Genomic DNA, 22,223 nt, shown 5'->3' with positions numbered 1-22,223 from the left:
CTGGGGAAGGTCACTAACACGTATTGATTAGAACATCGTTAGGAGAGCTCATTTGATGTATACTCTGTAGTCTTCATGTAGCACGGCAGCCGTGTAGGGTCGGAATTACTAGTCCTTTTTCACAAACTGAGACTAAAGTTAAACAGTTTGACCAAAGTTAAGGTCAGGATTAGCGTCTCAAGTGTTTGTTACTCATTGTTTTTCAAGTTTGCTACATGTAAGGTTACTGACTCCTGGTGGCAGGTCTGAAAAACACTGAGGCAAGGCTCTCTAGTAGCTGGTGTCTTCTTGCGTGACATGTAAGGCAGGTGTGATTATTACTGATAATACAGTGGCTCCTGGTGCCTTTTTTAAAAAACCTGTCTATTTTGGAATAATCTCAGATTTACAGAAAAGCTGTGAGATAGCACAGAGAGTTCCACTTGTATTCAGCAAAGCAGAGTGGCTCCATTTGAGCAAACTGCTTCATGCCAGTCACCATTCTAAGTGCTGGAGAGAGTAACACGCTGCCCTAGATGATTTCAAGGTGTGGTGGAAGAGACAGATCCATAAACAAGTATAGTGCCTTTTGCTCAGTGCTGAAATGGAGAAAGGCGAGCACAGAGTAATTTATATCTGACTGCCTGGGAAGGAGTGGCGCGAGCTTGCAGGATACAGCGTTTGAGTTAGGTCTCAAGGATTAGTGGGTATTCACTTGATTGATGGGACATTTCTGCCCACATTCATGCTACCTAGGTTTGTGTTCGAAGAGAACTCTCTAACCTTTATAAAACGGACTCTTCTTATTTGATTCTCCTCTCTCCCTCTTTTTCACATCTCCTCTGAGAGGTTTTTGTCATAGTTTCCACAGGGTGTGGGAAGAATCCCGGTTTATAAATCCATGACTAGGAGATGAAATTAAGCTGTGTTTCTTAGTAATGGAAGTATCTAGATCTGTACATTTTAAAATTCTTTCTCTTTCATAGTTGCTGAGTACTTCAGTGGTCTGATCACACACATTCTTTATGCGAGGATGGAGCACAGTTCTTCTGAACTATGCCCACAGCAGAGGGGTATTTTGAGTGAGTGTGTTGGTCATTGTGGGCTGCTCTAGGAAAACACCATAACCCCAGGTGGCTGAAACAACAGTCGTTTACTTCTCCCAGTTCTGGAGGTTAAGTCCAAGATCAAGGTGCTGATTCCTGGTGAGGGCTCTTCCTTGCTTACAGACAGCCACCTTCTTGCTGTGTCTTCACATGGCAGAGATGGAGAGAGAACTCTGGTCTCTCTTCCTCTTCTTCTAAAGACGCTGATCCCGTCTTGGAGACCCTACCGTTCTGACCTCATCTAAACCTAATTACCTCTCAAAGACCTCATTTCCAAATACCATCACATTGGTGATTAGGGCTTCGGCATACAAATTGTGTGTGTGGGGGGGAGGGGGCGGGGGTGCACAATTCAGTCTGTAGTAGGTGGGTTTCTTGGAATTTTTGTTATTATGAGGAATTGCTCCAAAATAGGCTTGATAGAGAACTAACTAGGAAACTGTAAAATTAGCATTTATATGGCTTTTGCTACAGCAAAGTAGTAAACACAATTTTATTTAAAATCAGAAGAAATTATTTTAGATATGTTAAGTCTGATTCAGAGGCTGGTGGATGCCAAGAAGAAATTTTAATTGTTTCATTTGGATGAAAGAGAGAAGTACGTGGTGAAATACTGCAGTGGTGTTTTCACTTTTAGGCCTTATACAAATGAATGCTTTCGTGGTTATCAAATTAGGGTGTAAGGACTGTGGTAGGGAGCTATTGCAGTTCCCTCACTGATCAGGAGGCTGAGCCCCACAGAAGCTGAGCGGCTAATGCATTGTAGAGGTGAGTGGCAGAGCAAGGATTGGAATCAGTCCTCCAGATTCACGGGCCAGTCTTTCTGCTGTTCCATCAGTGCTTCTCAAACTGATGGTGCATCAGAGTCAGCTGGGGGGGCTTGTGAAAACGCAGATGCTGGGCTGGGTCTCTGAATCAGCAGGTCTGGACTGGGACTGAGAATTTGCATTTCTGACAAGTTCCTGGGTGATGTGAAAGCTGCTGACTCTGAGGGCACCCTTTCAGAACCCCGGCCTTATGTGATGTTGCCTTTGACCTCTTCTAAGAGGATAGTAAGTAAACGTCTGTGGGTTTATACCAGCTTGACCCTTCCTTGACGTTCAGAGAATCAAGTTCTTTAATTTTGTGTTGTGTACTGTAATGCACCAACAACATAATGATTAGATGAAACAAAGTACTAGAAATGGCGTATGTTTGAGATTCATTTTGGCATCTTCAGGGATAATTTTTGGAGATAATTGTAGAGGTCAGAACCGCTTATGCTGAAGGGGATACACTTGAGCTCTTAGCAGCAATCACACTAAAAAGGTTGCGGGTATTGATTGCTAGATTGTGTGGGAGTGAAAAGTTCCTTCCAGTTTTGTTACTCTATGTTTTTCTTTCTCATTTTGTGTACTGAAATGTTCTTAATGTATCAAAATCTTATCAGGCCCCAGCACAGTTCCATGCCCATTGTAGATGTTAAATAAATATAAGTTGAATTGAATTAAAAAAGATTAATAGGGAAAATGAGGTAGATTATTTATCTGGAGAGACTTCAGTGCCCTAGGAAAGTTAGTCGGCTCTCTAGATTATCCCAATCACAGGTTTTTAGTGAATACTTACAGATTATTCTGGTTTACGCCTTATTTGCAATTATTCGGTTTTTTTTTAGCACAATTATTGGAGGAGGTAGCATTTTTTTTTTCCTTTTTCTCCCCAAAGCCCCCCAGGACATAGTTGTAGATTCTTCGTTGTAAGTCCTTCTAGTTGTGGCATGTGGGACACCACCTCAGCGTGGTTTGGTGAGCAGTGCCATGTCCACGCCCAGGATTCGAAGCAACGAAACACTGGGCCACCTGCAGTGGAGCGCACGAATTTAACCGCTCAGCCACAGGGCCAGCCCCGAGGAGGTAGCATATTTTATGTAAGAGTTATTGAGTGATCCCCCATATCTCTTTATCATTCATCTGAAATTATTTTTACAAACTTTTTACTTTGAAATGATTATAGAAGTAGAAAAAAATGGCAAAAATAGCCCAGAGAATACCTATATACCTTAGACCCAGCGTCCCTTTGTTAGCATCTTATGTAACCATAGTGCGGTTATTGAAACCAGGCAGTTGATACAGTTAATCTAAAGTCTTTATTCGGGTTTCACCCCTGATGTCTTTTTTCTGGTCGAGGATGCAGTCCAGTAGCCCACACTGCATTTAGTTATGGTGTCTCCTTGGTCTCTTCCAATTTGTGACAGTTTTTTATCTTTCGTGACCTTGGTACTTTTCCAGAGTACCGGTCAGTTATTTTGCAGAATGTCCCTCAGTTTGGATTTATCTGGTGTTCTTTCATGATTAAATTGAGGGTTAAGCCTTTGTGACAAGAATACCACAGTGGTGAGGTTGTTCCCTTCTCAGGACATCATATTGGCACATGTGTGATGTAGATAGGTCTTATCGCTGGTGAATGTTAACTTTTGATCTCTTGGTTGAGGTGTCTGACATGTTTCTGTGCTCTAAAGAAAAAAATTTTCCCTTTGTAATTAATGACTCTCATAAGTTTACTGATTGTAGTGCAGATGTTTAAATGAAATGAATATAGAATGTCAGAATCCTTTGAGCCTGACCCTAATTATGAGATCTTTCTTATCTTGGAGGCTTCATTATTATTTGTTAGATCCCAACATAGTAGGGAAGGGTAAAGCTGTAGACTTCTAGAAGAACAGTTATTTGTTCAAGAACTTGTACCTGATCTTGGTCAGTCTTAGTCTTGAATTGTCAACAGCGGAAGCTCTTTGTTCCAATTCTTTTTCTGTGGTTCTGCGATCTGTCTCGCATCTGTCTTCCAGTGGATGACTTTCCATAACTACATTGCGTTTCTTAAGATTCTCCCTAGAGCATTTTTGTAGAAGATTTGTGTGCTTCAGTTCATCACAAGGCAGTTGCTCCAAGTATCCTCTTGTTGACCCACTTCCTAGTCCATACAGCTGAGTGTGTGTGTTCTCTTTGTAGACTATGCTGATGAAGTGCTGGAGATATTACATAGATACATAGACACATATAAATTGTCTCTATTTTCAAACTGTATATTCCTTTAATATCCCAACAGGAGTCAGTTGGAAGATATATATGTGGCCTGTCTCCCTCCCCCTCATCCCCCTCCAAAGCTCGTAAGCTCCTTAGAAGCAGGGAACAGATCTCTTTTTGTTTACCAGTCACTTGCTTGGTGCTTGGCATACACAAGGCACTCCATAAATATTTGAGAATAAAAGAATATCATATGTGCATCTTGTTAACTGGTTTTAGAAATTACCAGACTATTGGAAACATCTTTCCACATTAACACAGCTACGTAATCATCATAGTATTTCACTATAGTCATGCCTTGCTTAACAATGGGGATGCGTTCTGAGAAATGTGTCAGTAAGTGATTTTATCATTGTGCAAACATCATAAAGTGTACTTTCACAAACCTAGATGGTCGAGCTGTTGACACGAATAATCAATAATCATTCTACAGGGGGGAGTTTTATTCGAGCCAAGCTGAGGACTGCAGCCTGGGAGTGCAGCCTTCGTAAGTGCTGTGAAGAAGAGTGATTTTTCAGCACCATTATATACCATTTCCAAACAGACATACATCAAGTGTGACAGGGGTACATTCTTTCAAGGGTTCAAGGAGATACTTTGTTATAGATTAGTACATACACAGTGGGTCTGCATGACCCCAGTGTCATGGGAAAGGACACTTACCTTCAAAAAGTACTGGTGTCATAAGAAGAGAGGCATTGGTTCTTACCTTCAAAGAGTGCATTCTGGGGCCGGCTCTGTGGCTGAGTGGCTAAGTTCGCGCACTCCGCTGCGGCGGCCCAGGGTTCGGATCCTGGGCGCGGACATGGCACCGCTCATCAGGCCACGTTGAGGCGGCGTCCCACATCCCACAACTAGAAGGGCCTGCAACTAAGATATACAACTGTGTACGGGGGGGGGGTTGGGGAGGTAAAGCAGAAAAAAAATATTGGAAAAAAAAGAGTACATTCTTTATTTTGGGACAATATACAACGAACATTTGACAGGCTGTAAGTCAGGCTTCTTTGGTTTAAATAAAATTTAGTCCAAATCGCATTTAAACCAGAATGGCTTCCCCATACACCTCAATATATAAAATTTTCTTCTATCATAGCCTCCTACACATGTAGGCTCTATGGTACTAATCTCATGGGATCACCATCATCTACGTGATCTACTGTTGACTGAAACGTCCTTAGATGGCGCATGACCCTATATGGATGTGCTGCAGCATCTACGTCTGTAACCCATCCTGCGTTTTTGGAGATGAGGTTGTTTCCAATTTTTTCTATTATAAAGAGTTCCATGGTGAATATTCCTAAATATGTACTTTGTTCAGTTGTTTCCTTAAGTTCTGTAAAGAGTCATTGATAGCTCAAAGAAGATATGTATTTTAAGGCTTTTGATATATTGCAAATAACCCTCTAGAAAGTTTGTATAGATTTATATTCCAGCCAGTACTGTTGAGAATGCTCATTTTGCCACACTTTCCCCAATGCTCAACTTTCAGTTTTTTAGAATAAGACTAAATTTAGAGTTAAAAAAAATTTTTTTGTTTTTACGATTTGCACCTTTTTTTTTCTTCTTCTTCTCCCCAAAGCTCCCCAGTGCATAGCTGTGTATTGTACTTGTAGGCCTTCCTGGTTGTGCTCTGTGGGACGCTGCCTCAGCCTGGCCTGGTGAGTGGTGCCATGGCCCTGCCTGCACCCAGGATCCGAGCTGTCAAAAGCTGGGGCTGCTGAAGCGGAGTGTGTAAACTTGACCACTTGGCCACAGGGCTGGCCTCTTTTTTTTTTTGTGGTATTTTTAAGGATTCTTCCTGGAGTATGGTGGGGTGGGGATCATAGTCTGACTAATTTGCTAATATCCCTCCAAGTTTTCCGTATTGAAATTATCCAGTTTTTGGTTTGCCTCGATGAGAGAGCAGAATAAACCTCAATAAGGTAGGGGTTAACAGGAATCATTATCCTCTCTGAAGTTATAGTTGGTCATATCTGTGGGCCTTAGCCAATAGGAAACTTCTTGAGAGTGGGATACATTTCTAATTCATATCATTCAAAAAAATCAACTACAGGTGAATTAAAGGCTTAAATACAGAAGGCAAAACTATGAAATTTTTGGAAGACAATGTAGGACAGTAATTGTGTGACTCTAATACAAGGAAGAGCTTCTTAAACAGATCACAGAAGGTGTAGACCATAAAGGAAAAGATTGACCGCTTTGACAGCCTTAATTTGACAGCTTGTGTTTATGAAAAGAAACCATCAAGAAAGTGAACAGACAAGTCACAAGTGAGAATAGATATTTTCAGTACGTATTATTGAGAAAGGATTGTATCTAGAAAGGTAAACAGTGACAAATCAGTAAGAACAATAGAAAAATGGGCCTATGACCCAAGTAGGCATCTCACAGAAGAGGAAACCTGCATGCAGAGATTCTCGACTTCATTAGTAATGAGGGAAAGGCAGTTTAGGACCAACGTGGTGTATAGTTTCATAACATTGGGTTGGCACCAGTGTAAAAATCTGACAATGTCTGCTGTTTAGGAAGGTCGGAAATAACTGGAATGCTTACACACAACTGGTGGGATTGCAAATTGGTACCATAACTTTGGGATTACGTAGTAAAGTTAAAGATGGATGTACACTTTGACCCAGTGATTCTACTCCTGGGTCTTTATCCTGGAGCAGTGCTTCTAAATTGTGTTTTCAGCATCTCACAGGAACTTATGATAAATGCAAACTTTGGGGCTCCACCCTAGACCTATTGAATCAGAAGCTTTGGGGATGAGCCAGCTTTCAGTCTTAACAAGCCGTTCAGGTGGTTTAATGCATGCAAAAATTGGCAAACTGCTGCCCCAGAGAAACGCATGTATGTGAGTGCCTGAGGACATGACAAGAATGCTCACAGTTGCACTGTTTGTAAAAGGCAAAAACTGGAAGCAGTGTCCATCAGAGGAGAATGGATAAATTGTATTCCTGTAGGAGTGCAACTGAATGGATTTTAGCCACCTGCACCACTGAGGATTATTGTCAGGAATATCATATTGAATAAAAAAAAGCTACTTCCAGAAGAATGCACATAGTATTTTTCCTTTTTTAAAGTTTTGAAACATGTAAAGCAAAAGTCCATACTGTTAGGAATACAGATATGGCAAAGTAATAAAACAGATTAATTACAAACACATTCAAATTAGTGGGTAGCTCTATTAGAAGAGAGAAGGTGATAGGGATCCCGAAACGGAACTGAAAGATAGGAATTTAATTTTTTTTTTTTGGTGGGGAAGACTCGTCTTGAGCTAACATCTGTTGCCTGTCTCACTTTGTTTTGTGTGTGGGATGCCTCCACAGCATGGCTGATGAGTGGAGTAGGTTTGTATCTGGGATGCGAACCTGTGAACCCAGGCTCCTGAAGCTGAGTGTGCAGAATTTTAACTGCTTGGTCATGGGGCTGGCCCCCTGAATTTAATTTTCCTAAACTGTGATCTGTACTCAGGGTTTTGTTATGTTATGCTTAGTGCCGCGCACATATTCAAATTATTTTTTGTACCTGCCAAATTTTTAAAAAACATACACTTATGTCTTTTCTTTTTGCGAAGTCTGTCTACACAGGGACTATTCAGTTTGTATGAAAAAGATCTGGTGGGGGTGATGGTGGAGAAGATATGTTCTTGCAGCATTATGGTCTGAAATTACTTTCAGCAGTAGGGATATCAAACAGAAGATTGTTTTTGATGATGATGATGGTTAATACTTGCTGAACACTTGCCAGGTGCCAAACACTGGTCTAAGGACATTACGCACTGAGTTTATCCTCAGTTAACTGAGGATTGAGCCTCACAGTGAGCATATGGGGGTTGGTACCACGACTCCTGTTTCCTAGGGGAGGAAAGGTGTGTGTGGATACAGAGGTGAAAACGGTAGAGGCTGTCTGACTCCTAAACACTGTCAGACCTGGTCAGAGGGAGAGGACAGCCAGACAAGAGTGTTATGCCTGAGAGCGTTGGAGTTTCGAGACAAAAAGGAAAAGTCAAAATAGGAATGGGAGTGTGGAAGACTGTGGAGAGGGAAGGCTGTATATACCCGCATTTTTGAAGTTGCTGTCTTTATCTTAGTAGGTTTGTTTCTAAACCAGCGTATATGACTGTCATTCTAGCAGATGCTGAGTCCCTAAAGCAGAAAAGTAATTGCATTTTGTTTTTAGTTTTAAGGATTGCCTCTTCCAGTTCATTAGAAATTGGTAAGATCACACCATAGGATTTGGGAAATCTTACTTCTTTGCCTAGGCAATTGGTTGCTAAAAAGGGCACTTTGGGGGACTCTCCCTTTGCCTATTGTTTTCTAGCCTTTGATAATTTTTTTGTATCATAATTATCTCATATTATGAGGACTATTTCTTAGATAAACATTGGTTATATTGTAAACTTTATTTTAAGCCACCGTAGTATGACAGTCACTCCTTAAAATGAACAAATACAGAAAAAATTAAAAGATGTTCCAGAAGCCATAAGTCAAATGATATGAAACCAAATAGCACTACTGTTTTTGTTTGGTATTCAATTCAGAGTGCTCAAATTGTCTAAACCACATGAACTGTCAAGCATTTGTAATTGTGTAATGTCATACATTCCAGCAGAGTCAGCCCCTTACTAAGCTGACAGCCAGGAGAGTCCTTCCATAGCAGGGATGTCTGCATTTGAGACACATGTAGTGCTTGTTGGAGATCCCTTATGGGCAAATGTAGAACATAGGCTTCTTGAAACAAATTTTAAGTACTTCAGCTCTTCTAGTTTCAGATGCATTTTGCTGAAGCTGGATAATCTCAGTCTTAATTGCCAGTGCTTTTCAATGTGTTGCATGTTCCTATTTCTCTTTTATTTTCTCTTATATGCTTTTCCCCCCTTTAAACAAAAACACAAAAAGTTTTAAATAAAAACAAGTAAGGTAATAGGAATCCTAATAGGAAAAAGATATTTATTGTTTGATGCATTTGGAATAACAGCAGTGTAATCATCAAATGTAGCCAAAGCCCAGCATGCTTGTCAGTTACTAAGGATAATGGAAACTTTGTGTTTTAAACCTAGAGCAAGCAACAAACCACTTCTTTCAAAGTGTGTAATTCACTTGTGATTTCTGCTGATTGTGGATTCCGGACCAGAATTGGATGCGTATTATTGGATCAATTATTCTAGAATGAGAAATCACAGTTACAGAAGTTCATATAACTATAAAACCATTAGAATTTAAACTGAGGTGGTAATCTACTTTTACAAATAGCTTAGACAATTTAGATCATTCGAGGAGAGGTAGTAGGAATTATAGCCTTTCAAAAAGTGAGACCAAATGGTTTTCATTAAGAATCTTCAGGGTCTGTAATCTGGTTTTCCGTATGGGTGGTGTTTAACACCCTAGGATTTCAGGGTGGGAGGTGGAGGCAGTGTTTGCTAAAAGTGACATTCCTCAGAGTCATTTTGCATGAGAGATTGTTTTGGAATCCCTGTGTGACATCCCTATTGAGTGCAGTTTGTTTACTCTCCTTCCTGATTCACCTTTCTTCTCCTTTTTTCCCCTCTTCTCCACACTTCAGCTCTCTGTCTAGTAAATATGTGTTAGTTTTATATTATTTTTTTTGAAGTTAGAAGGGACTTTACTCCAGGGGGTCCCAAATCTGGCTCATCAGAATCACTCAGGGAGCTCTCTGAAACTACAGATCCTTGTCCTTACCCCAGACTCTCTTAATCAGGATCTCTCCATGGGTGGGACCAAGGGATTCATGTTTGGCTGATTAGCTAAATTGATAAATGATTGGTATTGTCTGTGGTTCCCTTGTGTTACAGATGTGGAGGTAGTAAGTCCAGGCATGCTCTTCCAGGGACAGTTGCGTTTCTCAGAAAAGGTTGTCGAAGGTCTCGAATAGCCTTCATTAATGGTAGAGTGACAAGCGGTATGATAATTTTTGGGCATTGGTATGTGGCAGAGATGGCTAGCTGTCCATCTAAATCAGTTCTGTCCTTCCATAAGATACAGTTCTACAGCTCCAGGTTTCACTTTTCAGATTCCCTTGCAGCGAAGCAGGTATGAGTGGAAGTGGTAGATGCCCCTGTCCGGGAGGGGGAAATTTCCCCCTTATTCCTCTTGAGTTCTTGTGGCTGGCATAATAGTAAAATTAACACAAGACATATTAAAGAGAAAACTGGAATTTAATGTACACGTGGGAGATCATAAAATTAACGCTCAGAAGTGACCAAAGCAGGCAGCTTTTATACTTTTTACACACAGAAACACTAAATTTGTGAGGATTTGACAGGACAAAGATACTTAGGTTTGGGTGCTTCATTAGTAAGCAATCTAAGCAGAGTTTGGACTTGTGGTGGTAAATTAGTAAAAAAGTAACAAGGTGTGTTTATACAGGCCTCTCCGCCCTGAATTCCACCCCCTCCTAGCCCCACCCTTTTTGCTTGAGGAAGATTGTTCTTGAGCTATCATCTGTGCCAATCTTCCTCTGTTTTATGTGGGATGACGCTACAGTGTGGCTTGATGAGAGGTGCTAGGTCCGCCCCGGGATCCGGACCTGCAAACCCTGGGCCGCTGAAGCAGAGCGCGCCAACTTAACCCTTATGCCGTTGGGTCAGCCTCGTGAGGAAGCTGTTTTTCACATGGGACATTCGTTTGCTGCTTTCAGGGGGAAATGGAAAGGGTCAAAGTGCAATTTTTGCATCAGCTGCTTCTCAAATAACTAAGTCAAAATAATCAGTGTGCCATTGTAGCATACTTTGGGGGCAGTCTGCCCTGGGTCCCAACACTGCTTTTGAGTCAAGATTGCAAGACTACTGTTAGTTATCTGACCAGATACTGAAAGTCAAAGGTCAGCAGATGGAAGCAGAGCTGGTTGGGACATGGAGAATTGTCTCAGAGCACGTCTCGATGATATTTTATCAAGAGTCTGCTGCTTCCAGGCTTGCTTTCTTCAGTCAGCTGAATGCAGGGAATGAGGAAGCTCCAGGGCAGAGCTGCAAGATGGAAGGAGCCAGGATCCCTGAGTGGGCCTGGAACAGACCGCCTGCTGACCAGGAACACCTGCCGTGGAAGTTTACCAGAGCGAGAGAGAGACTTCTCTTGTGATTTGGCCAGTTGTCAGTGCACTTTTTATACCAGTATGGTATTAGGGCATTATCTTCTTGTTAGATGGATTCTAGCCAGTGTATCCAAATCTCAAAGGAAAGGCAGGTTCTGAGTATGTAGAAAATTAGTATTCTGCAGTTTTCCTTATCCACATGTATAATTCTGTTATCTGTTCCTCAGAATGTAGACGTGTGATGTGACAGAGTTGAGACGTTTTATTAGGCTGCAGTACTTTCTTAGAGGTGTAATCTGAAGGAGGCTACTACTCATGTGAAAACTGGTGAATGAGGATTTGTGATGCCAACTGTGAAGGTTGCCAGCAGTGGAGGAGAGACTGATCTTCAGAGCACTCTTGTTTAATAATGATCTTAGGGCTAAGAATTATTGGTTTTTATTGATTTCCTAGAATTTACATAATTGAAAAATTAGCAAATGTATAAGGTATGTATGATGTGGCATTTTCCAAACTTAAATCATTTCCCTACTCCTTCATTGTTTTTGCTGTGTTTTATACCACAGCATTTTATCTCACTCTTGTATTTTGTTTGTTGTTCTGTTTGTTTGGTAACGTCTGTTGCCAAGCTTCCTTTTTTTCCTTGAGGAAGATTCTCCCTGAGCTAACATCTGTGCCAGTCTTCCTCTATTTTGCATGTGGGATGCTGCCACAGCATGGCCAATGAGTGGTGTAGGTCTGCACCTCGGACCTGAACCCATGAACCTGGGCCGCTGAAGTGGAGTGTGCCGAACTTAACCACTACACCACAGGGCCGGCCCCTTTCTCACTTTTTTTTTTTTAAAACTTAGCATTGTCATAAGAAGTAATACATGTGGAGTCATAGATTGGTGTGTTATTTTTTCCTAATATCTATTTGAATAATACATACTTATTTAAAAATCCCAACATGTGGTAGATAACTTTATTTTAAACGCCACTAGTGATATTTCTATCATACTTGGGAAATACTGTTCACATAATGAATATTATTTTTTAGGATCTTCAGTGCTTAATCCATAAAATTCTAATAGAAATAGATGCAGTCACAGGAAACTAGCGGAAGTACTGTGTCTAACAGGGCTTTGGTTATAGCTTTTTCCTATCACAGATGAGTATTCTGTTTGATTAATATCTACATTTGTTTGTGACTGAGGGACAACAAAAACAGTGTGTTTAAATAATCTTTGAACAGTGTTAAGCAGGATGTGCTTCTAAAGTTAGTGAGGAATGGGCCTAAGGAAGTGCTAATGAACGTGAAATTAAGATACAAAAATCTTGGAAAATACTGATACTTGTGGTAGAGAAAGAATTTGATAATCCCGTGATCCGAGGGTGAAGAAGATAATGAGGCTTGAACGGCCCGGGGAAGCGTTGTTAGATTAGTGACTTCAATTTCAGGTATTGAGGAAAGAATTCCAGTAGGGAAGTTTTCTGCACTTTCCTCCTCTTCTCCTTTTATTTGCCCATATTTTTTTGTTCACTTGAGAGTATGTAAGATGTTGTCCTGGGGACATTTCCTATCAGTGTCAGCAGGAAAGAGTACTTTGTTGGAGGGGTGCCCTGGCGATCCTTGGTAGCTGAGGAAGTACCCACGTGCTTCTTCTGTCCCCTCTTATATGGTTTTAAAGTTCTAGAATTTGCCTAAACCATTGGATTTATATATAATTTAAATGTTAACTTCTTCCGTCATTTTGATAAGTTTGTCTCTTGGTGTACAAATTAATACTTTAAATTTGTTCTAAACATCTGTCTTTGAAGTTGAAAAGCAAGTTGCTTATTTCAGGTGTTCCAGAACTTTGTAGATGAGTCTTATACACTAAAGACATTGAGCACATTGAAACTTAGTCTTTTTGGTTTTCCTTTTGAAGAGTCTAACTTCATATATAGTCCTGTTTTCGCTCCTGACTTCCTTTACCCATTTTTTATTATTTGAATCATTAACACCCTATACCAGCAGACAGGATAATAAAAGCAGGCAAGATAAATAAAGGAAAAATGATAGAACTTCAGATGAGTTAATTTTGTAATTTGTGTCAGATCAGTTAAAACAGGAGTATGTTAAAATAGTCAAAGGACAATCATTTAAACTTTGGAGATTATTTGCCCTTTTCTCATTTATAACAATTAATTGTGAGTGAGATGTGAGAGACACTGACAGAGCTTTAGTGAAAAGCAGCAAAATGGAATTCAGAAGGAGAATTTAGAGGGAAAACTTGAAAATGGAAATGCAGTTCTGCTAGGTGAATACTAAGGAAAAGGGGATCAGGAAAGTTACAGAAAAATGATAGCATTCTCGAATGCATGGCATAACGTTTATAGAGAGAACCTGCTGAGATGGTGAAAGAATCTAGAGATGTGTGTGATTGCAAACCTCCCCCCTTTTTTAGCGAATAGACCGTTTAAACTAAATTAAGAAAAGGATATAAATTCTGTTGTTTGAGTTTTAATATTTCATGACTGATTTTATGGATGAAATTATATTTTACAATAAATAGGAAGAAGAATTTATGTAGCCTGTGCTATTTGATGTGAAACAGCAAATCTCATCTCTCTGTAGCTGTGAAGAAAATTCGTTATAATGTCTTTAGTTGTAAGAGATGGTTTCATTGTGATTAGTTACATTGATAATAAAACAACCTTTTCAAATGGCATGCGACACATGAATGATCCTGTGTGTCTGCTTTTAATAGCATTGAAATTTTTCATTTTCTGTTTTACTCATAGAATTTTCCCTTTTTTATGCTGTTTTCCTGTTCCAATAAGAATTTTCTTCCTTTTTAAAAAAATGAAAACAATTAGATGGAAATATTAACAAAGGATTAATTTTAAAAATACATTTTGAAAGGAGATATATTGAATTTTATCTTTTTGTGTAAAATCTTTCCTACTACACAAGATAGCTTTGTCAGAGGTGGTTAAGATCGTCATAAAATTGACTTTATTACTGGATCAATTTAATGTATTTGGAAAATAGTACTTGAAGTGTAGGAACATTTTAATAAAAGAAATGGCCTAGTAAGAAAACTGGGCTAATGTTACAGTTTATTTTTGTCCCATGACTTGTCACGTTATGTTGCTGTTAACTACATCCTCACGAGTAGTGTTGGGAAGGGGAGACTGTTTGATAATGAAAGGGGTGAGGTCTGTTTATTCTGTTACAGTCACCATGGCTTGATCCCTATTAGTATGGCTTTTTAATGATTGTTTTAGCTCTAACTTAAGCACTAAACAAATATTCTAATTTTTAACTTGCAGGCAAAATCAAATTAGGTATTTGAAACAGAACATGGGTATCCCGTGAAATAGGAACAGTATTCTCTTCTGACTTGAGTGCGAATTTTTTTCTCTCCGTCGATAGTTTTATTTACTCTGACTATTTGGGCTTAAGAGCACATAGTTGTAGCTTGTCTTCGGTTTGTCCTTGGACTCTGGCTGGGGAAGGTTATTTTTAGAAGTAGGCTAGACATGGCATGTGAGATGCTTTGGAGGTGGAACCTAATCAGATGTGAGTCCTGTGACCAGAGGCCCCTACATCTCCGAAGTTTGAATGCCTCCTGCTAGGTGAGGGTGAGGGTTAGGAAGTTTTGTATTCTGTGTGGCCAAAAGGATTGTGACTCATTCAGCCCCAGTGGCATGTGGCTGTATAGGTGTTTACTGCATGGGCCGCCCCATCAGGTTTGGGGAAGAGTAGAAATAGAGGTTGCTAACATTTCTGAGCTTAGCTGGACAGGAACTCATGGCTACTGTTATCTTTGAGGCAAGTTGTTTGCTATAAATGATTCTAGGGGCCAATAAGAATGAATGCCTTCATCCAAAATGAGGTTTTTCAGGAAACATGAAGACATTTCTTTTATTCCATATAAATCTAAATTTAAAACTCTCTACCTCATGTCTTTGTTAGTTAGCTCTTTAATAACTTGATTTTAGTATCCCAGTTTTTCATTGTAAGCCGTGTCAAGTCTGGTTTTGGTAGTGGGAGAGGCATAAATGTAAATGTCAGTTTATTAAGTTTTGAAATCTTTCAGAAGTTTGATGGGAATTCTTCTCTTCAACCAGTGTACTTCATGGACCTCCTCCCATGTACCGTAATACTATTGTGATAGTATAGAACATTCTTGTTAAAGGTTGGAGGGTATAGGAAAGGAAATCTATGTAAAATATATACAAACGAGGGGTGAACTTGAACCCTATCTACTCTTGACAAGGTGCAAAGGAGAGAGAGGGCATTATATTAGTTATCTACCGATGTGTAACAAATTATGTCAGAACTTAGTGGTTTAAAGCAAATAAGCATTTATTATCCCCTAGTTTCTGTGGGTCAGGGTGTGGAGTAGGCTCATTACCCAGTTGGTTGTGGCTGCAGTCAGGATTTTGTAGGCGCTGCAATCATCTGAAGGCTTGCCTGGGGCTGGAGGAGCTGCTTTCCAGGCAGCTCGCTCCCATGGCTGTTGGCAGGAGGCCCCAGTTCCTCTTTGGCTCTTGGTAGGAGGCTTCGGTTCCTTGCCCCCTGGGCCTCCATGTGCACAGGCTGCAGAAGTGTTCTTGCGACAGGTCCCCCACTTCCCTGGGCGGAGTGATCAAGAGAGGGGGCAAGCAGGATACCGGCACCTCTGTGACTGTCTCCAGAGCCAAAAACCCTCACTGCCACTGTTTTCTGTCCCTTGCAAGCACTTGGTCACCAAGGCCAGCCCACACCAAGGGGAGGGAATTAGGCTCCACCTTGTGAAGGGAGTGTCAGAGAATTTGTGGACTCATTCTGAATCGCCACAGGCATTTTCCTGGTGGGGGAAGGTAGAGTTAACAGACTTACCCTTAGGAATGCAATGCAGCCTGTCCCTGGCACTTTGAGGAGGTGGGTTTGGCTGGACCAGGAGGTGTTCAGGAGCTGATCCCATTGTGAATAAACAACTATGTTACACATCCATTTGTGGTAAAATTGCTTCTGATGTTACCAATAAATGGTTTTTAGGGTGTTAAATTTTACTCTTTTGTCACGGGAGAAGTTATTCAACTTGTGACTGTTAGCATTTTCATAGAAGAGTGATTTTTTTCTTTGTAGGATCAGATACTTTATTTTGTGGTCTCTGTTACAAATTGCTGTTTCTGATGGGAGAGTGTGGTGAGAGGAGGATTACATAAAGCACAGCTCCCTTTGGTTCCCCTTAGGTTATGCACATGGTGTTTTGTAACGACAACTAATACTACAATTTTCTCATGAACAGACTATGTATGGACTTAATGGTACTTTATTAAATCAGGTAATAGTATAAGACATATATTTTCAATAAAAAGTCCAATTGAAAATGGTAGATTAAGAAAGAGATCTGAGCAGTCCACTAATTTCCGTTTATTCCTGTCTTGCTCAGCTCGCAATAGGCTTGTAGGAAGTCTTACCTGTCCTACCTTGCACTTCCAGGAGGAGCCTGTGCTGTAGGATCTTCACAACTTCTGGAGTTCGTCCTTTTTTGAGCTCCTCAAACGGAAAGGGCAAAAGAGCATTGGGAGCTTTTATAAATGCACATGTGTGCACACCAGCCATGCTGCACACTATCCCCTGTTGTGACTTTACCATGGGCCTGGTGCCAACACGTGCTAACTGCACACTGCTTGCACCACTAATTTGGGTAAGTCTAGGAGGGGTGAAGGGTGAGATGGCGTGGGATGGAGGCAGGGAGAAGGTGGTTTCCTGTGTGGGTGGCCTTGTACCAGTGAGAGAGGATGTCTGTGAGTGTGTGTGTGTGTGTGTGAGGGTGTGAGAAAGAGACAGAAAGCAAGTTCAAGCTGCCTTAATGTCTACTGGTTAGAATAGAGAAAAGAGATGAAAAGAGAAGTGAAGACAAGATTGGGATAAGTGAAAACTGGAACAAAAAGGAGGGAAATGAGGGGAGAGACTTCATGTGTGCTGCCCATAGTCAAGATAGCATGTGAAGTGGTTGAGAACTGTTAACGTTTCCTGGAATAATTTCTTTAAAATGCTGAAAGGAACTTCCTGTGAGAAGCGGCCACCAGGTGTCATCAGAAGGCTGCTATTGATTTGTTTTATTATTGTTCTTAAAGAGCATAGGAGTGTTTCGATTTCTTTCTTGCAAGTGTTTTTGTTTTTCTTTCTTCTTTTTAAACCATAGCAGAGACTGTTTCAGTCAGAGCAGGGACTTTCTTTTGGGAGTTTCTTGCTGATCTAGTAATTTTTTATGGGTAACACTGAAGATCAAGTTACATGTAACTTTTTTTTAGTCAAGGAACAGCTAGTTGAGAATTTGGATAAGAGTTGATAGTCTGAGTGGAATTGCATATTTGAAAATCTTTGTGGAGTTGGATGTTGTTGAATTTGCATAGGCAGCATGTGCTTTAAGATTTGGGAAGAACGTATCTCATTATTGTAGTCTGAACACCTGCAATGTCTTGTGAGTCTTGAAACCTAATTGTGGGAAGAAATTCGAGGCTCATTTTCTTTCTCCAGTGGAACATGTACCAGTTCTCTCAGAGAGGACAGAGATGATGCCTTTCTAAGAGCCAACAGTGAATCCCCTGCGTGTTCTGTTGTTTGCTTTGTTCTTGAGGGAATTAACGATGCTTTCTGGTACACAGTAGGCTTGCAATAAGTGTTTGTTGAATGAGTAAACGAAATCTGTCTCCAGAAAAATGAGCCCTTAAACGGTCCGTCCCAATTGGGTGATTTTTGAATTCTTCTTTAAGAAAGACCCCATCCCCTGTGTCCATTGGTTACAAGGTACTTGTTCTAATAAGCTTTCTGATGAAGATTTTTCCTTTTAATTTATATTTGCATAAGTTTCCTCATTTGTGTTTAATCTCCTGTAGATCACTATAAGATACTTTTCTAGATCACTTTAAGATACTTATTAAATCACCTTGCATTCCTGCTTACTGACATCATTCTAGTTCTGGGCTTTATCAGTTAAACTATTAGAATGTACTTTTTCTGTCTCTAGACTTTCTCGACCTATACTATGTCCTGTGTAGTGAAAAATTAACCTTCCTAAAGCAGTGCTGTGTTTTGGTGACTCCCCACTGACGCTACTGGATAAATCCCAGCTTTGAAGTCAGAGCCTTCTGTGATCTGGTCCGGGCTGGTCATTTGCCTTTGTTTTAAGTTGCTGTGCAGTAGACAGCCAGTGCTGTCGCTGTCTGGACTGCTCACGGCCTTGCACACTCACTGTGTGTGTTTTTGGCTTTACCTAATCCCTTCCTTCTACTTGAGATGTTTAACTCTTCCTGTCTGCTTCCTCAACAAAAGACAAAAATGGTTTTAGTTTCTTCAAGGTTTAGCTGAAATAACATTTCTACTATTTTAGCCAGCTATTCTACTTGGGAGTAGGATCTCTTGCTCATTATACTGCTATAGATCTTAGTGTATATCACACACGTGATCCTGTTTGGCCTTGTGTGAGTTCCTTTGTGTATATGTCACATGGCTTCTAATAGAATATGAGCCTAGTGAGGGCAAAGAATGGGTTCATATCAGTGTACTTCCTTTCATATGCTAGGCACTCAATATATATTTGTTGAATGTTTGTTCTTTCTTGATATAATGAGATGATGAATTATTTCATTAACTTAAAACATCAATTTGGAAATAACACATGTAGAAACATTTTCTCCTTTTGTTTTAGAATTTTGGGAGCCATTATATAGAAGATAATAAGTTTTGCTTCTGCATATTAATATAGTTGTCATTCTTCTGTCCCCAAAAATATATGTCATGTGTCATCAACAGAACATTCACTCTTGAATAGACGTGTGTGTGGGTCTTCCATAAACCAGTGTTTGTGTGTTCTGTCCTTATGCTTCTGAAGATGAAACTCCTGCTCGCGACCAACTGAAGGTGGTGCAGCAGAGAGCCACAGCGATGGTGAAAGGGAAGTGGTGGACTCATCATTGAAAGGAAGAGAATTCACAGTTTTAGACTAAGCATTAAAAGCTTTTAAAAAATAGCTTGTTATAGCCATTTTCAAACATATACAAACACATAGAAAAGTTGATAGAATAGTGTATTGAATCCCCATATAACTGTCACTCAGCTTTAATTATTATCAGCACATAGCCTTCACTGTGCCCCTCTCCTGGACTATTTTGAAGTGTATCTCAGACATTTTTTCATTTTGTGTATAAATATTTAGATAGGAGACATTTCTTATATCACAATGAAGTATTTGTCCATTCTAGTAGCTTATATGTGCTTGGAATTGTTCTAGGCTCTTGGGATATATGGGTGGATGAAATAAAGCATGCCCTTGCATTCTAGCAGGGGGAGACAGAAAGTGAACTGGACACGGAACAGAACAGGAAAAAAATAGATTTCATCAAAATTTAAAACTTCTGCTTATCAAAAGAAAACATTAATAAAATGAAAATGGAGAAAATATTTGTAAAACATGTGTCTGACGAAGGATTTATATCCAGAATACATGAGCAAGTCCTCCAGCTCAATAATAAAATAGACAACTGATTTAAGAAATGAGCAAAAGGCTAACAGGACCTTCACGAAGCACGTAACGAAGTAGTCAGCACATCACTAGTCATCAGGGAATTGCAGATTAAAGCCCTACACAGCTCTAGAATGACTAAAATTTAAAAGACTGACAGCGTCAAAGGTTGGTGAGGATTTGGAGCAATCAAAATTCTTGACATTGCTGGTGGCTATGTAAAACAGTGCAGCCACTTTGAAAATCAGTCAGGCAGTTTCTCATAAAGTTAAGCAGAAACATTACCCTGTAACACAGCAATACTACCCCTAGATATTTAAACACAAGAAATGTTCATAAAAAGACTTGTACAATAATATTCATAGCAGCTTTATCATAGTAGCCAAAAACCGGGAAACAGCTCAGATGTCCATCAGCAGAAATGTGGCATATCCATGCAGTGGAACACCACTCAGCAATGGAGTGAAACACATTGCTGATACCTGTAACAGAAACATTGTGCTGAGGAGAGAAGCCAGACTCTCCTTCCCCTAAAAGGCATATTTTCTGATTCCACTTATGTGAACTAATCGAACAGGTCAAACTAATCTGCTGTGGAAGAATTCTGAGCAGTGGGTGCATCAGGGAGGAGGAGTTACCGAGGACTGAGTGTGAAGGGACATGAGACAATTTTCCGGGAAGATGCGGTGTTCTCTATCTAATAGGGACTCTCATGAGAGACCCTCTCCAGGTCTCTGGGCTTCTCTTCCTGGCACCTCCCCTCTCCTTTACTCTGCCCTCTGGACTCTGGCTGCCCCTCAACTCTCTTGGGAGGCCCCTGGGCTCTGGCTAGGATCCCCTTTCCTGTGCTGTGGCCTGCGTCCCTTCTCCAGGCAGTAGGCTGGGACTCACCTGGTTTGAGTCTCATCTCTTGGGGATCATTGTCCTTTGGTGCCTGATGTGCAATGTTTTGTGCCGTGGTTTCATAGATTTTGTCTGTTTTTTTGTTTTTTAGTTGCTTGATGCATGAGAGTTAACCTAATCCCTTTGACTCTTGACCATAGGTGGATGTCCTGGATTGGACAAGATATCTATTTTAAAAAATACGTTGTCTTGGGGCCAGCCCAGTGGCGCAGTGGTTAAGTTTGCACGTTCAGCTTCCTGGCAGCCCAGGGTTTGCTGGTTCGGCTCCCGGATGCGGACATGGCACCGCTTGGCAAAGGCCATGCTGTGGTAGGCGTCCCACGTATAAAAAATAGAGGAAGATGGGCATGGATGTTAGCTCAGGGCCAGGCTTCCTCAGAAAAAGAGGAAAATTGGCAGTAGTTAGCTCAGGGCTAATCTTCCTCAAAAAAAAATAAATAAATACGTTGTCTCACCTATTACAATGTAAGGTGGAGATTTTGTATTTTTTGCTGTAATTCAAGAATGTACAGCCAAGAATACTTGGCTTATAGTAGGCACTAAGTGAAGTTTTTGGAACAGATGCATGATCCATTTTTTCTTACTTTCTCTCCTCCTTTTACTCTTCCATTGCAAATGTCGAATAGCAAAACCGATGCTTTATCTAAAAGAGCATTTTCTAAAGGGTCCTTTGGATTCTTTATAAACAAAAGGTTCTATAATGAAGTTAGTTTGGGAAATGCTTATGTACTGAGAAATCCTGTGGTAAAGAAACTTGTTCAAACCAGAGTTTTCTAAACTTATTTGACCAGGATATTTTTTTCCTCTCAAAACACCTGTTAACCTCTTAGATAATTGTATTTTCTGGAACACATTCTGAAGAAATGGTGAACATTTTATGAGTATGATAAAACTGTGTACATTTATCTTTTTCCCTCTTTTACAAGAGTGATACAATATATAATTGTATTACAGTGCAAATACAAATACAAGATGTTTTTGTATTGTAGCTTATATATGACAATTCTGTATTTTTAAGCAGCTTTATGGAGATATTCACATACCATACAATTCTCTCATTTAAACTGTGATTTAATGGATTTAAGTATCTTCATAGACATGTACAACCGTCACCACAGAAAATTTTGGATCATTTTTGTCACCTTGAAAAGAAACCCTGTACCCTTTAGCTATCATTCCCCTGTCTCCTGTCCCCTCCCCCACCCCCTGCCAGCCCTAAGAAACCACTGACTACTTTCTGTCTCCATAGATTTGCCTATTCTGGACATTTCCTATAAAAGAAACCATATAGTATGTGGTCTTTTGTAACCGGCTTCTTTCACTTAGCATGGTGTTTTCAAGGTTCATCCATATTGTGGCATGTATTAGTACTTCGTTCCTTTGTGTGGCGGAATAATATTCCATTGTATGGATGTGTCTCATTTTGTCTATCCATTAATCCGTTGATGAATATTTGGGTTGTTTCCACCTCCTGGCTATTATGAATAATACTGCTCTATAAACATACATGTACAAGTTTTCGTGTAGACATCCATTTTCATTTTTCCTGGGCATATTCCTAGGAGTGGAATTGTGGGCTATGTAGTAACTCAATGTTTAAATCACCTGAGGAACCACCAGACTGTTTTCCAAAG

The 22,223-nt window shown here is 40.2% G+C and overlaps 1 protein-coding gene across 1 annotated transcript in view; it reads left to right on the top strand.

Annotated features, from left to right (window-relative positions):
* LOC106832852 (zinc finger protein 407-like) overlaps positions 1-22,223 on the top strand; it is a 128,306-nt gene that overhangs the window by 16,232 nt on the left and 89,851 nt on the right.

Source organism: Equus asinus, chromosome 12 (assembly GCF_041296235.1).
Source record: "Equus asinus isolate D_3611 breed Donkey chromosome 12, EquAss-T2T_v2, whole genome shotgun sequence".
NCBI lineage: Eukaryota > Metazoa > Chordata > Mammalia > Perissodactyla > Equidae > Equus > Equus asinus.
Note: the sequence above shows the minus strand (reverse complement) of the source record. Positions and strands in the feature narration are given on the sequence as shown.